We start from the raw sequence: 15,305 nt of genomic DNA, 5'->3' as shown, positions 1-15,305 counted from the left end.
GTTGGTATTCACCTATGTGTATCAAGCCCACCCATGGGCTCCTTCGGTCCTAACAATTGGATTGTAGGTTTATATCACATTTACCATTAATCAATCAACTTATTGATTGGATCAAGGTTGTAGTCTCCATATCAAGAAATTTCATTCATCAATAATCCATTAAGCAATTTACATTATGATTGTATCTCTCTTACTTGGCTTAACCAACCAACTTGATAATTTTGCAATACTGTTTCGTTTAGTTGTTGTTTAATTAACACGGTGATTCTGAAAGGTTAAATCATTCATTGAATATTGCATGTGATCCACTTATCAATTAAGCTAAACTAAACCTTGAATCTATTGTGAAAAAATAAAAAAAGTTTTGTATCATCCAATTCACCCTCCCTCTTGTGTGCCTACTTGGGCCAATAGTATTTTTATTATTTTCATTAATTCATAATTAAATATTAGGAATCTATTAGCACTACTGTTTTAAGCATGTCCTAGAAATATATGGCATCTATTGTTTTAGACCAATTTTTTCTTTTTAGGCTCTAGTAATAATATTTTGGCTAAACACCCCCACACTGTTAGAATATCGAGTCTAGGTGGCTTGCTCTTCTATAATTCAAAGGGAGTCTTAGCATTATCTTTAGTTGTCGCTTTATTCAAGGTAAAACAAAATGCCAATAAAGACTCCTCCCACATGTTTTGTGGTGCACTGGAACTAGGTAGCATAGAATTATATATGCCCATTGAGATTATATTTTGCCTTTCAGCTACACCATTTGATTGAGGTGAATAAGGAGGAGTTACTTCATGAATTATTCCATTATCTTCACAAAGATCTTTAAATTCATTTGAAATATATTCCCTTTCACTATTGGATATAATTACTTCAATTATCTTGTCTAATTGATTTTCAACCTTGTTTTTATAGAATCATGAATTTAGTAAATAATTCATCCTTCATCTTTATAAGAATACGTAGAAATATCTAGACTAATCATTAATGAAAATCACTTAGTATTTATTTCAAGCTCTAATGGATGGCTAATAGAATCACAAACATCACTATATATAAATTCTAATATATTTGAATTTCTATTAACTATTTTATATGGTATTTAGCAATTTTTGCTTGAACACATATTTCACATTTTCTTGTCTAAAACCTCAAGCTTTTATGCTCCAGTCTTCCTACAAAAACAATCCTGAACCAAATGATTTGTCCTTCAACATACAAAGCATGGTCCCATCACCTTTTCTTTACCCTCAGTATTCTTTAGATTAAAGTATTTATTGAACTTATTTTATTTTAATTGTTTCCATTATCATTGGCTTTGAAATTATATTTGTTAACACCAAATTGTTTAAACTTCCTGAAATTTTTATACTCCACTAAATTGACTTTGGTGGTCCCTAATTCATTTATATACTTATTACTCAACCTACGTTGCTCTTGTATTCTAAGGGACTTATAGGCTTGAGTTAAAGTAAATTGACCTTCTCAATGCCCAAGATGCGTGGCAAAACCAAAACAAGTTGAAGATAATTTATCGATTAGCCACGACCCTTTAAAATCTTCACTAAATTTGAAACAATTTTTCTCAATCTCTCTAAGATAGTCAAGAAACTCATGAATTAATTCATTAATGGACTTTCCATCTACCATAGTATACTCATTAAAACCAGATACATTAGAACATTTTATATCAGCATTAGCTATGCCATGTTAAGCCTCTAAAGTTTCCCACAATTCTTTGGTAATTGGGATATATTGGTAAACCTTATGTAGATAATATAAAAGAACAATAAGGATCCTATTCTTACAATGAAACTTTTTTTGTTGGGAATTGTACCAAGTAGATGATGTAATATTAGAATCATTAGTTCATTCTATTGCTAAAATGAAACCTAAAGCAGACAACCAATATTTGACTTGATTTTTCCATCTTTTTTTTTCCAAGTTTTACATAAGAGGTCATTATATCCTAAGGAATACTAAGACAAAGTTTTGGAGAATCTATGAGCCAAATAAAATATATCTCCATAATAAATAAATTGAATCTACGTTCATAAAACAAATCAAATTAAACTAAAGAGGTAAGATGTAACAATCAATAAATTATATATATATAATTTGGAAGATGACTAAATCTGAAAGTCAAATTATCAAACATAAAGGATCAATTGAAAATAATGAAGAATACTTTATCAAAGTTATTAATAAATCAATTTCATTAACAACTAATGAAGCAAGACAACAAAAGAGGCTTATAGGATCTAAAGACCTTGAGTCCCTTAGATCAAAATATGATAGGATCCATATTGGAATGGTCCAAGTAGGGTTATTTCCTCTAACAAGAACAGGTCTTAACAAACCAGTTTGTGTTGTTCTTCGTGATGTCAGGTATCATGAATTCAATGATTCCCTTCTAGGCATGTTAGAATCAAACATCGCAGAAGGACCAATATACTTTGAATGTTATCCAAATATTAGGGCAAATCTTCAAGATGAATTATTATACAAACTTTTAACTCTTGATATTCAAACCAAAGGTTATAATATGGATTCAAGAAGTTCAAACCTTGAAATGATTTATAGAATTTACTACAAAGCAACAACTTCAACTGTTTTACCTAATTCACTTCAAACAAGTGAAAAAGGAGAAACAATCATGTTACAAGCTAACTACACTAGAAAATCTTTTGTCTCTCATCCCAAGAAACTTCTATGGCATGAGATTCAAGCCGGGGGAGATTGGGAATTCTCAAATTTAAACGAAACTGATCATGAAATTAATCCTGAGATTCAAAAAACTGTTGCCACAAAAGTTATTCAAGATTCAAGTGGAAATGTTAAAATCAATTTTCAACCACTCTTAACAAGAAGCCAAAGTGTTGGTCAATCTTCAAGACAATCAATTGATTTAGGAAGAAAAAGTATTTCAAGTCTTTACACATACAATGAACCAAAGCAAAATCTCAAACTTAAAGGAGTTGATTTTGGTCTAGAAATACCTCAAGGCTATTATCAAGAAATCCCTGAATCAAACTCTCCAACTGAATCTCAAATATTAACAGAAGATCAAAGAGAAACTCTTCAAGAAGAAAGCCAAAGAAAAAATATCATGGTACTAAACAAATTTGAACCAAACATGGAAATGATAAGAAGAGACTATTATCATGAACTTAATGAAAAGAATAGAAAATTATTCTTTAAAAAATTTATTCAAGAAGAAAGAGAATAGATTAAAACAGAATGGTTTAAAGAAATGGAAAGACTACAAGAAAATATTCCTTTTTTCAAATTTGTTAAAGAAAGACAATCAATCAATGTTGTTCAAGATCATAGGAAGAATTGGAAGACTTCTGATAATCTTTATTCCAAGACAATTCATCCTCCAGAAAATTCAATCAAATTTAACTATAAAGGAATTGAAATTAATGCCTCACCTTTCAAAGAATCAAAAGGAAAATCTGAAGTTGATCAATTAACTAGTCAAAACAACTATACAAACCAAATGCTAAGATCAATGGCTGCTCAATCAACAAGGATTGAAGAACAACTTGAAAATCTTACAGAAATTAAGACAAATAGTACTTACAAAAAAGGTGAATCAAGTAAATCTAAGGAAAAAATAAAGGAACCAATAAACTTTAATTTCTTAGATCCAAACCTAAAGAATTTCAATTTTGATAAACAAAATGAATTACTTCCCAAAAAAATCGATGAACTTGTCAATCAAACCACAAACCTTAAAATTAACATGTTATCAAAAGAAGAAGCAATAAATGCCCTCGAATCAAGCTTTACAAATAGTGAAGAACTTGAAATTAATAAAATACAGGATTGGAAGGGTTAGTCAAATAACCTATTACAAAAAACCTACACCTCCAAGTCTTCTATTAGAAGAATCAAATGACCTTCTTCCTCAAAGAAATTTTCAAGGAAACGAAATTCATGAATGGACAATCGATGGTCTTACAGAACATCAATTGCATTCTCTACTACATCAAATGGCCATGGCAGCAACTGCCTATAGACTTCACTCAGATAAGGTAAGCGAGGAACAAATTGTTTCTCTACTTACTCATGGTTTTACAGGAACTCTTAGGGAATGGTGGGATCATTATCTTGCTCCCTCTGAGAAAAGACAAATTTTTGAAACAAAGAAAATTAAGCAAGAAGATGGAGTTCAAAGTCAAGAAAGTGATGCAGTAGCAGCACTTCTTTGGTCAATTTTTAGGCAATTCATTGGAGAACAAAGTAGTCAACACGAAAAGAATAATGTTATTCTACTCAATATCAATTGTCCAAAATTATCAGATTTTCAATGGAATAAAGATGTTTTTATTGCAAAGGTTATGAGCAGACCAAATGGAAGATCTGGATTTTGGAAAGAAAAATTCATTAGTGGATTACCAAAACTATTTGCTTAACGTCTAAGAGATCATGTCAAAGAAACTTTAGGAACAAATTATGAATCAATTACTTATGGTCAAATTGTTTGCACGATTAATCATGAAGGATTAAAATTATGTAATGAACTTAAAATCCAAGCACAGATGAAAACTGAATTCAAAAGAAACAAGGAGAACTTGGTGATTTTTGTGCTCAATATGGTTATGAAAAAATTGAAGCACCAAAAAGAAAAAACGAAAACCTGAAGGAACTTCAAAATCTCAAAATAAAGACAAACCTCAAAAATACAAAAATAAAAAAACTAGTTTCAAAGGTGGAAAGAAAGGCCATTATGCAAAAGATTGCAGAGTCAGGAAATAAATTAAAGAACTCAATATAGGAAAAGAGTTAAAAGAAAAAAATGCTCAATTTAATTATCAACAGTGAATCAGAAGAATCATCTGAATCATCTTCTGATAGGGAATTTGCCAATGAAATTATTTCAAGCTCTTCAAGTAAAACTGTTTCTTCTGAAGAATCTTGCCAAGAAGAAATAGGATTTTGTTACTACAATAAATGCTCAAATTCAGTCAATGTTATTTCAAGAGAAAATGAAATTATATTTGAAATGATTGAACACATCCAAGACCCAGAAATCAAACATAAATATTTGCAAATATTAAAGAAAAATATTGAAAGAGAAAAAACTCCAAAAATTAATCAAGGTTACAATATAGGAGAAATTGTTAATAGATTTAAAGAAAAAGAAATATCAATAATAAAAGAATTAAATATTCACGACCTACAAAGAGAAGTTAATCAAACTAAAGAAGAAATTAAAAAACTAAAGGAACAAAATAAAGATTTAAAACAAGATATAATTCAAATAAATTCAAGAATTGACAAAATTGATTATAAAGGAAAATCGAAAATTAATTCAGATAATGAAGAAGAATTTCAAGTTAATCAAGGATTTCTCCATTATTTATCAAAGGTAAATATTCATAAATGGTATTCAAAAGTTAAAATCGTTATCAATAAATATTTTGTTCTCAAAGCCTGTGCTTTACTTGATACAGGTGTCGATTTAAATTGTATTCAAGAAGGCCTCATACCAACCTGTTATTATGAGAAAACTAAGGTACAACTTTTTAGTGCAACAAATTCCACACTCAAAATACAATATAAAATATCAAATGCTCATGTTCGTAAAGATAATGTTTGTCTTAAGACAACATTTGTACTTGTCAAAAATATGCAACAAGAAATCATACTTGGAACACCCTTCTTTACTATGATTTATCACTTCACAGTAAATGAAAATGATATCCATACAACAATTAGTGATCAAGAAATCATATTTGAATTTATTGACAAAATGCATGAAAAAGAAATCAATACTCTTAAAAATTTAGGGATAAGTAAAATAAATCTTATTCAAAATAAACAAGAACAGATCAAGTTTTTATCAAAAGAAATAAATCATAAGAGAATTGAAGATCAAATTCAAAACCCCGAAATACAAACTCAAATTAATCTGCTCAAAAAAAAATTTGAAAAAGAAATTTGCTCAAATCTTCCAAATGCATTTTGGGATAGAAAAAGACATTTTGTCAAACTACCATACATAAAAGATTTCAATGAAGAAAAAATACATACAAAAGTTAGACCAATTCAAATGAATAAAGAATTACTTGAATACTGCAAAAAAGAAATTCAAAAATTACTCAATAAAAAATTTATTCAAAAAAGTAAATCTCCTTGGAGTTGCGCTGCCTTCTATGTTCAAAATCAAGCTAAAATAGAAAGAGGTGCACCCAGGTTAGTCATTAATTACAAACCATTGAATAAAGCCATGCAATGGATTAGGTATCCAATACCTAATAAAAGAGATTTACTCAATAGATTAAATACAGCCTCAATATACTCAAAATTTGACATGAAGTCAGGATTCTGACAAATTCAAATTGCCGAAGAGGACAAATACAAAACAGCATTTACGGTACCATTCAGACGCTACGAATGGAATGTAATGCTTTTTGGTCTCAAAAATGCCCCTTCAGAATTTCAAAATATTATGAATAAAATTTTTAATAATTATACAAAATTTACTATAGTATATATTGATGATGTCCTTGTATACTCTGAATCAATAAGTCAACACTTCAAACACCTTAATATTTTCTATAATATTGTCAAAAGAAATGGTCTGGTTGTGTCTCAATCAAAGATCAAATTATTTCAAACCAATATTAGATTCCTTGGGCATCAAATTTATTAAAACAAAATCACTCTCATTCAAAGATCATTGGAATTTGTTGATAAATTTCCAAATGAAGTCACAAACAAAAATCAACTGCAAAGATTTTTAGGTTGCCTTAATTACGTAGCAGACTTTATTCCAAACATTAGAATCCTTATCAAGCCATTATTCAAAAGACTTAAGAAAAAACCTCTAGCCTGGAATGAGGAATGTACTCAAATTGTCATCAAAGTTAAAACCCTAGTTAAAACCCTTCCTTGCCTTAGTCTCCCAAACCCTAAGGCCCTCATGATTGTTGAAACAGATGCCTCTGATATTGGATTTGGAGGTATTCTCAAACAAAGAGTTGATACAAAAGAAACTCTGGTTAGGTTCCATTCAGAAGCTTGGTCTGGTCCTCAAATCAATTATTCAACCATCAAAAAGGAGATGTTATCAATTGTTTTATGCATTCAAAAATTTCAAGATGATTTAACCAACAATGAATTTTTACTTCGAATCGATTGTGCAAGTGCCAAAAATATTATTGAAAAGGATGTTAAAAATCTTATTTCAAAGCAAATTTTTGCCAGATTACAAGCCATCCTTTTGGTTTTTGATTTCAAAATTGAGTTTATTAAAGGATCTTCAAATTCCCTTCTTGATTTTCTTACAAGAGATTTTCTAACAGGTCAAAATGCCGAGAATTACAGCCAAAGACCCTTACTCAAAACCTCTAGAATCAAAAGCCCAAACCTCAAAAGCCCAAGATAAAATTCCTGTTCACAATAGGTTCAATCCACTCATCAGGCCTCAAACAGTTCAAGCTCCTTCATTTAAAGAAGTTATGGAGAGTCAGGCCTAGTCCTCTGCGGCTCAAATTACTCAAAGGCCTCAAGTTACTAAAGGTTACTATTCAAAAGGCTTCGAGGATCTATTTCCTATTGAGCCCGAATGGGAAGATTCCACTTCTTTCGAAATCATCAAGAACTGTTTCTTCTCTAGGTGCCACTTTGACACTTCTGACCCATTGAAGAACAGAAAATTTTATGAACTTATCCTTGTTGAGTCAAACACGGTCGCAATCGATCATAATTACGACCTTCAAGACTCTTCAAAGATAAATTTTTCAAAATTCAAAATCTTCAAAATTATCTCACCCTCTGAGTGTGGATCTCATCCAAGAATTTCAAAAAGATTCAAAGGAAATTTATTCCTCAAACTTACGATTATAAAGATTACATTGACGCCTGGTCAAATGTTCTCTTTTTACGAAACTATTCTCATTCTTGGTTTATTCATTTCGATCCAAAGATCTACAAAACCTTTTTAAAATGGTTTTTAAAATGGTTTCAAACTGTTGGTCCTAAACCAGTTATTTTCCCAGAAACAATTCAATGTGATCTTGAATTGTTTCAAAAGAATTTCATTTTTCCTCAAAATCAATCTCATTCGTCTTTCAAGCTTCTACAATTTTGTTCAAATTTCGGAATAACATGGATTTTTTGTTGGGACTATCACATGGTTTCTCCTGACGATAGCACCCTGTGTTACTCAAAGACAATGAGAAGAATTTTCAAAATCTGCTGGTGGGAAAATTTCTCTCTTCTAGAAGGACAAGTTCAAGCATGGCTTAAGCAACATATTCTTCCTCCTTCAAGCTCTCATGGAAATTTATTAAAATCAAAAGAAAGATTGAAGATTGTCGATGAAGACGACACAATTTCAATCTCCTTAAGAAAGTTCAAATCTTCAAAATCAGGAAAGATGAAAGACCAATTGATCAAGCTTATCAAACTGTTGGAAGAATCAGATGATTCAGATTCGGCCGATAGTTCAAACTCAATCAAGACCGTTGATCTCGATCTCGGTTTAGACTTTTATCAAATTATTCAAGATGACCCCATGCCTTCTGCAAAAGGCAAGGCGAAGAAAAAGAGATGATGTTTATTCAAACTGACAGGCCACCCTGTCCCTTCTTTACTCAAGACTTACTCAAGAATTTTGCAGTTGGCAACCACTTGGCCCGGCTTGTATCTTGTGAGTGTCTAGTGAGGTGAGTGTTTTACACTTGTCCAAATTTTGGCCTAGGTTGTATTATTTTATTTAAAGGTGGTGGGTCACCCACACAAATGCAGTCGTCCATGTGCTGTCACCATTAGATAAAGTATTTTCTTATTTTGTGTCGGCTCGAGTGTCCTGTAAGGATCCCGTGAAGTTTAGTAGTCGATGGGGCCCATTGAGCACCCGCACTAATTTCCCCGGATTCCAACCATTTTCAAGTTCGAGCCTTTAGTCTATAAATAAAAGTTTTGTTTTCATTTGTTTCTCGCACCAAGTTGAGGGTTAAATTTCCACTAGGGAAAGCCTGAGTCTTCGAGCTCCACTCAACTTCTCTCTACTCCCACCTCTCTCTCTCTCTCTCTCTCTCTCTGTAAGAACTTCTCAGCTTTCAATAAAAGTTTTAAGCTTTGTACATAGTTTTATTCAAATTTATTTCATAAGTATGCTCTGCACTTGTGACTTAGATCGACCTGGTGCATCAGAAAAAGTGTTTGCTTGATATACTCAATTACTTTCTCAAGATTGCTCAAGGGTTGTCAGTCACGCCTGGCTCGGCCAGTTAGTCTGACATAATAGCAAGTCTCCTCGTGCGAGACTCTTAGTCATCCCTTAAATCTGAGAAAAAACTTTCAATTTGCCTAATCAATTTATGATGCTTATGTCCTTTTACTTGTCAATTGTTTAAACTTTCCTTGTTCTAAGAGTGATCTGGGCATACATGGTATCAAAGCCAGTTTTATTCATTGCTCTTTCAAATCAAGTTGAAGATAATTTATCTATTAGACACGACCCTTTAAAATCTTCACTAATTTGGAACAATTTTTCTCAATCTCCCTAAGAAAGTCAAGAAACTCATGAATTAATTCATTAATGGACTTTCCCTCTACCATAGTAGACTCATTAAAACTAGATACATTAGAACATTTTATATCAGCATTAGCTACGCCATGTTAAGCTTCTTAAGTTTCCAACAATTCTTTGGTAATTGGGATATATTGGTAAACCTTATGTAGATGATATAAAAGAACAATAAGGATCCTATTCTTACAATGAAACTTTATTTGTTGGGAATTGTACCAAGTAGATGATGAAATATTAGAATCATTAGTTCATTCTATTGCTAAAATGAAACCTAAAGCAGACAACCAATATTTGACTTGATTTTTCCATCTTTTTTTTTTCCAAGTTTTACATAACAGGTCATTATATCCTAAGGAATACTAAGACAAAGTTTTGGAGAATCTATGAGCCAAATAAAATATATCTCCATAATAACTAAATTGAATCTACGTTCATAAAACAAATCAAATTAAACTAAAGAAGTAAGATGTAACAATCAGTAAATTATATATATATATATATATATATGTGTGTGTGTGTGTGTGCGCGCGCACGCGCGTGCGTGCACGTTTGTGTGTGTATGAATGTGTATATATACATAAATATACATGCATGTATGTACGTATGTATAACATCAAATGAAACATGTAAATAAAATAGTAATGCAACAAACACGTAAAGGTAAAGTAGAACAAATATTTATAACAGTGCAACTCAAATAAATTAATAGCAGTGCAACTTCTTGGTTTGAAATAATTTATTTTTAAATAGTATTAGATATCAATTGAAATAAAATAATAATTTTAATTCAAACAATATTGTTAATGCGAAGAGCATGCAATTGATTGGGAATTTTGTTTTGAAAATCGTATCCCACAAACCAAACTTGGTTCAAGTGAAACATTGAAATTCCCACAATAGAACAAAAACAGAAAAATGTTGAACACTCCAATTCCTATAATAGGGAAAAAAAAACAATAAATCAATTCTAGAAGATGAAAAAAAATAAAAAATTTCATGATGCACGAAAACTACAAATTATGTAACGCCCTGAACCCAAAAATCCGATTCGGTGCGTTATACCTAAATAAACCGTGCTTCGTGGCGCCCCGAACTCGCTTGGTGGGACCTGGGTGTGCTTTCATCCATTCATTTACCTGATACCTGACATTCTATTATCATTTACGTAGTGGAAAACATAAATATAATGCTAGACCAATAAAATACCAGAGTTTCTAACTATAACATCCCAAATAATCCATCCCTCAACCTGCATCTATACATATATATATATATACATATCTCTAACATCCAGTATTCACAACCATCCATAACTTAGAAAACTTAAAACATAAAAACTTAATACAACTCAAAAATATGATCAAGCTTATACCCTCTCTTTCTAACTCAAAAATACTATAACAGCCCTGAGCTAAGCTCGATCACGTGGAGCTCCTGAAAAAGATGAATTTATATTCGGGTGAGACACATCTCAGTAAGGGAAAAAAAATATCTTAAATCAGCGTGTGTCTAACATGAGGTTTGTAAATAACATAAAATCCTTTCCTGAGCCTGATCAAACACATGTAAGTCATTTTACCAACGAGATGTCCTAAGGATTGGGGTGATTACTCGCCTATACAAGTAGCACTCCTCTGCTCTGATACTTTAGGCAACCAATGGTCATAGCTAAAGCATATCAAGGCACTTGCCTTACTTAGTAAACCCCCAGGTGAAGAAGTAATCTCATACTCACACAGTTCATACAAATGTTTACCAGCGAAGGCTTCCGAGAATAAGGAAATTTACCCGCCCATACAAGTAATTTCCCTCTGCCCTAATAAGTTATCCAGCCTACTACTACATCTAAAACCTACTAAGGCACTTGCCTTTCTCACCAAGCCCTCGGACGAAGAGTTTGCCTCACCCATAATACGTACCATATTATACTAGCATACATATTGATACTACTGTAATACAATATTTTGTCTGTCATTATTTTGTATCTCTCATCTGTTCATTTTCTTAACTTTTACCTTTCATAGCATTTTACTTTACATGACTTTTTCCCATTTTACATTGTTCACATTTTACATTTCATTTCCATTTCATTTTATTCTTTCATTTCATTTCATGCATTCGTACTACAGTTCCTTTTAGATGTACATCAGTTAGTCGTACTACAGCTCCTTTTAGCTATACATCAGTTAGTCGTACTACAACTCCTCTTAGTTATACATCAGTTAGTCTACAGCTCTTTTCAGTTGTTCATCATTTACATGGTTACATTAATAATCGCATGCAGCATTTTCATTCACATTGCATTCCTTTTATAACATGTATCTTATATATATAACATAATTTACATAGAATTTCCATTCTACTCATGTCACACAATTTAGTAGTAAAATTCTTACATTTCTTGTAAAATAAGCCAACCTACATTTAACATTCATATACTGAAAATATACCTTTAATTTATTACATAATTATCCTAAAAAATCTTTTACTTTCATCAGTCCATTTTCACATATACATAACTAATAAAACAACCCTAGACTCATAAATCATAATTTAAACGGTTGACATTTTAAACCCATACAAAAACATATATATAATATAATCCATTTATCCGTTCAATTCATAAAACCTGGTCTAATATATATTACCTCTTACCTAGTTTCTTGAACTATGCCAATAAGGACCCCAAAATGATGCCTGCGGCGCTCACCCGAATCCTGAATCACAAATCATAGTCCCATTAAATTAACCCTAAATAAAATATTATTTTAACATTTCTTAGGCCCATAAATTCCCAATAAACATTTAAACTTCCAAATATAACCAATTTACTTAATTCCCCAAATCTCACTCTCGATTTAGAGTGGTGCCTAGGATACCCAAATTAAAAATTTACTTTGGCCAAAATAACGACGATCGAGACTAGGGCCCCGTGGTGGTGCTCAATCAGTGATTTAGCTGAAGATCTAAGGAGAAATTAAGGAAAAAGTGAGGGTTTACCTTGCCTTATGATTGATGCCTATGTTGCTCCCACAACAAATCCACTCCAGTAGAAATGTCAGTGAAAGAGTTAGGAATCTAACGGTATCTTCCAATTTTCGATCAATCGAATATTTGCTGATAAATTTTAAAGAGAGAAAGGTGGCCGTGGAGGAGTGAGAGTTGGAGAAAGAGAAATGAGAGGCAGTATTGGCATGAAGCTTATGTAAACAATTGGAAATGGGGCAGTACTGGCGTGAAGCTTATGTAAACAATTGGAAATTGATTTCCAATTCAATTCTTTCATTTGGATTGCTTCCAAAGGAAGCATCCAACCCACTAACCTATATAACAATATTATATCTACTTTAACCTATATATATAATATCATAAACTTACATATATATAACGCATTTAATGCATTCCACTTATATTTAATTATATTATATTATTACTTTATTATCTTATTTTAACCATTATAACATTATATTAATATTATATATACATACATACATATATATATATATACATATATATATAAATACCCACATTACTTTATCCTATATATATGTGTATACTTATATATTCATCCTATTATTTATTTCATTAATTCAATTTAATAATAATAATTAATTAGTTATTATTATTATTATTATTTTCCGAGTCTTTACAAAAATTTCATCCTCGAAATTTTTATTAACCATTCATTTCCTCATTCCAGGAATTCATAACTCAATACATCTCACACATCCCAATATCTATCAAATGAATTCCTACATTTTCCACAATTAAATAACATCATCATAAAAATTAAGATCATCATATAAACTGCTCAATCATCCCTAATTAAATTGAATCATCATTATATAAATATATAATCTCGTACCTGCATCTCTAGCAGTATTTACATCAGCCTGAAGCAACGAGTACACTCGTGCTGGTCCACCTCTACCTAGAGGTACTTGCTGGTTTTCCTTGATACCATAACCTCTTAAATCAACTAACCAACCTCATACCACACATTTCCATATACTTCAATTTAAATATCAAACACCCAACTTAACCACAAACCATTAAATCACATCACCTAAATTATTCTCCTTCAAAGATTTTTTTTTTCTATACAAATCAACCAACCTAACCTTCGAGTTCAAATCCCAAGTTCTAATTTCTCTACTCGGAAACATCACCATCGATGGATTTACCATGATTTTTTGAAGTTAGCTACTTCTTCAGAAAAACACAGAAGACCATCAAAAGATTTTTGCCCCCAAGCTTACGAAACACAACTCAGAATTCCTAATGGTATCTTAATCTACCCATCCTTATCCTTATCGCAACTCAATCCTAACTATGATATTAATCCATTCTAGAGTCTGCGGAACCCAAAATCTAATGCTCTGATACCAAAATGTAACGCCCCGAACCCAAAAACTCGGTCCGGTGCGTTATACCTAAATAAACCGTGCTTTATGGCGCCCTAAACCCGCCCGGTGGGAATTGAGTGCCACGTCATCAATTCATTTACCTGATACCTGACATTCTATTATCATTTACATGGTGGAAAACACAAATATAATCCTCCAACAATAAAATACCAGAATTTCTAACTATAACATCCCAAAATCCATCCATCAACCTACATCTACATATATATATATATATACATATCTCCAATATCTAATATTTACAACCATTCATAACTTAGAAACTTAAAACATAAAACATAAAAACTTAATATAGCTCAAAAATATCATCAAGCTCATACCCTCTCTTTCTAACTCAAAAATACTATAACAGTCCCAAGCTCTCTAAGCTCGATCATATGGAGGTCCTGAAAAAGATGAATTTATATTCGAGTGAGACACATCTCAGTAAGAGAAGAAACAATATCTTAAATCAGCGTGTGTCTAACATGAGGTTTGTAAATAACATATAAAATCATCATTTGCATTTAATCATAATTTCTAAAATCCTTTCCTGAGCCTGATCAAATACATGCAAGGTATTTTACCAACGAGATTTCCTAAGGATTGAGGTGATTACTAGCCCATACAAGTAGCACCCCTATGCTCTGATACTTTAGGCAACCAATGGTCATAGCTGAAGCATATTAGGGCACTTACCTTACTCAGTAAGCCCCCAGGTGAAGAAGTAATCTCTTACTCACAGAGTTCATACAAAGGTTTACCAGCGAAGGCTCCCGAGAATAAGGAAATTTACCCGCTCATACAAGTAATTTCCCTCTGCCCTAATACGTTATGCAGCCTACTGCTACATATGATACCAGTTAGGGCACTCGCCTTTCTCACCAAACCCTCGGGTGAAGAGTTTGCCCCACCCATGACACCTATCATGTTATACTAGCACACATATTGATACTACTGTAATACATAATTCTATTTGTTATTGTTCTGTATCTCTCACCTGTTCATATTCTTAACTTTGACATTTCATAACATTTCACTTTACGTGACTCTTTCCCATTCTATATTGTTCACATTTCACATTTCATTTTCATTTCATTTCATTTCATATATTCGTACTACAACTCCTTTTAGTTGTACATTAGTTAGTCGTACTACAACTCTTTTTAGTTGTACATTAGTTAGTCGTACTACAGCTCCTTTTAACTGTACATCAATTAGTCTATAGCTTCTTTCAGTTGTTCATCTTACACGGTTACATTAACAATCACATGCAGCATAGTTCATATAACATTTTCATTCTCATTGCATTCCTTGTATATCCTGTATCTCATATATATAT

The sequence above is a fragment of the Malania oleifera genome, chromosome 10 (genome assembly GCF_029873635.1).
Source record: "Malania oleifera isolate guangnan ecotype guangnan chromosome 10, ASM2987363v1, whole genome shotgun sequence".
In the NCBI taxonomy this organism is placed as follows: Eukaryota; Viridiplantae; Streptophyta; class Magnoliopsida; order Santalales; family Ximeniaceae; genus Malania; species Malania oleifera.
The sequence above is the reverse complement of the archived record's forward strand: the minus strand, read 5'-3'. Positions refer to the sequence as shown.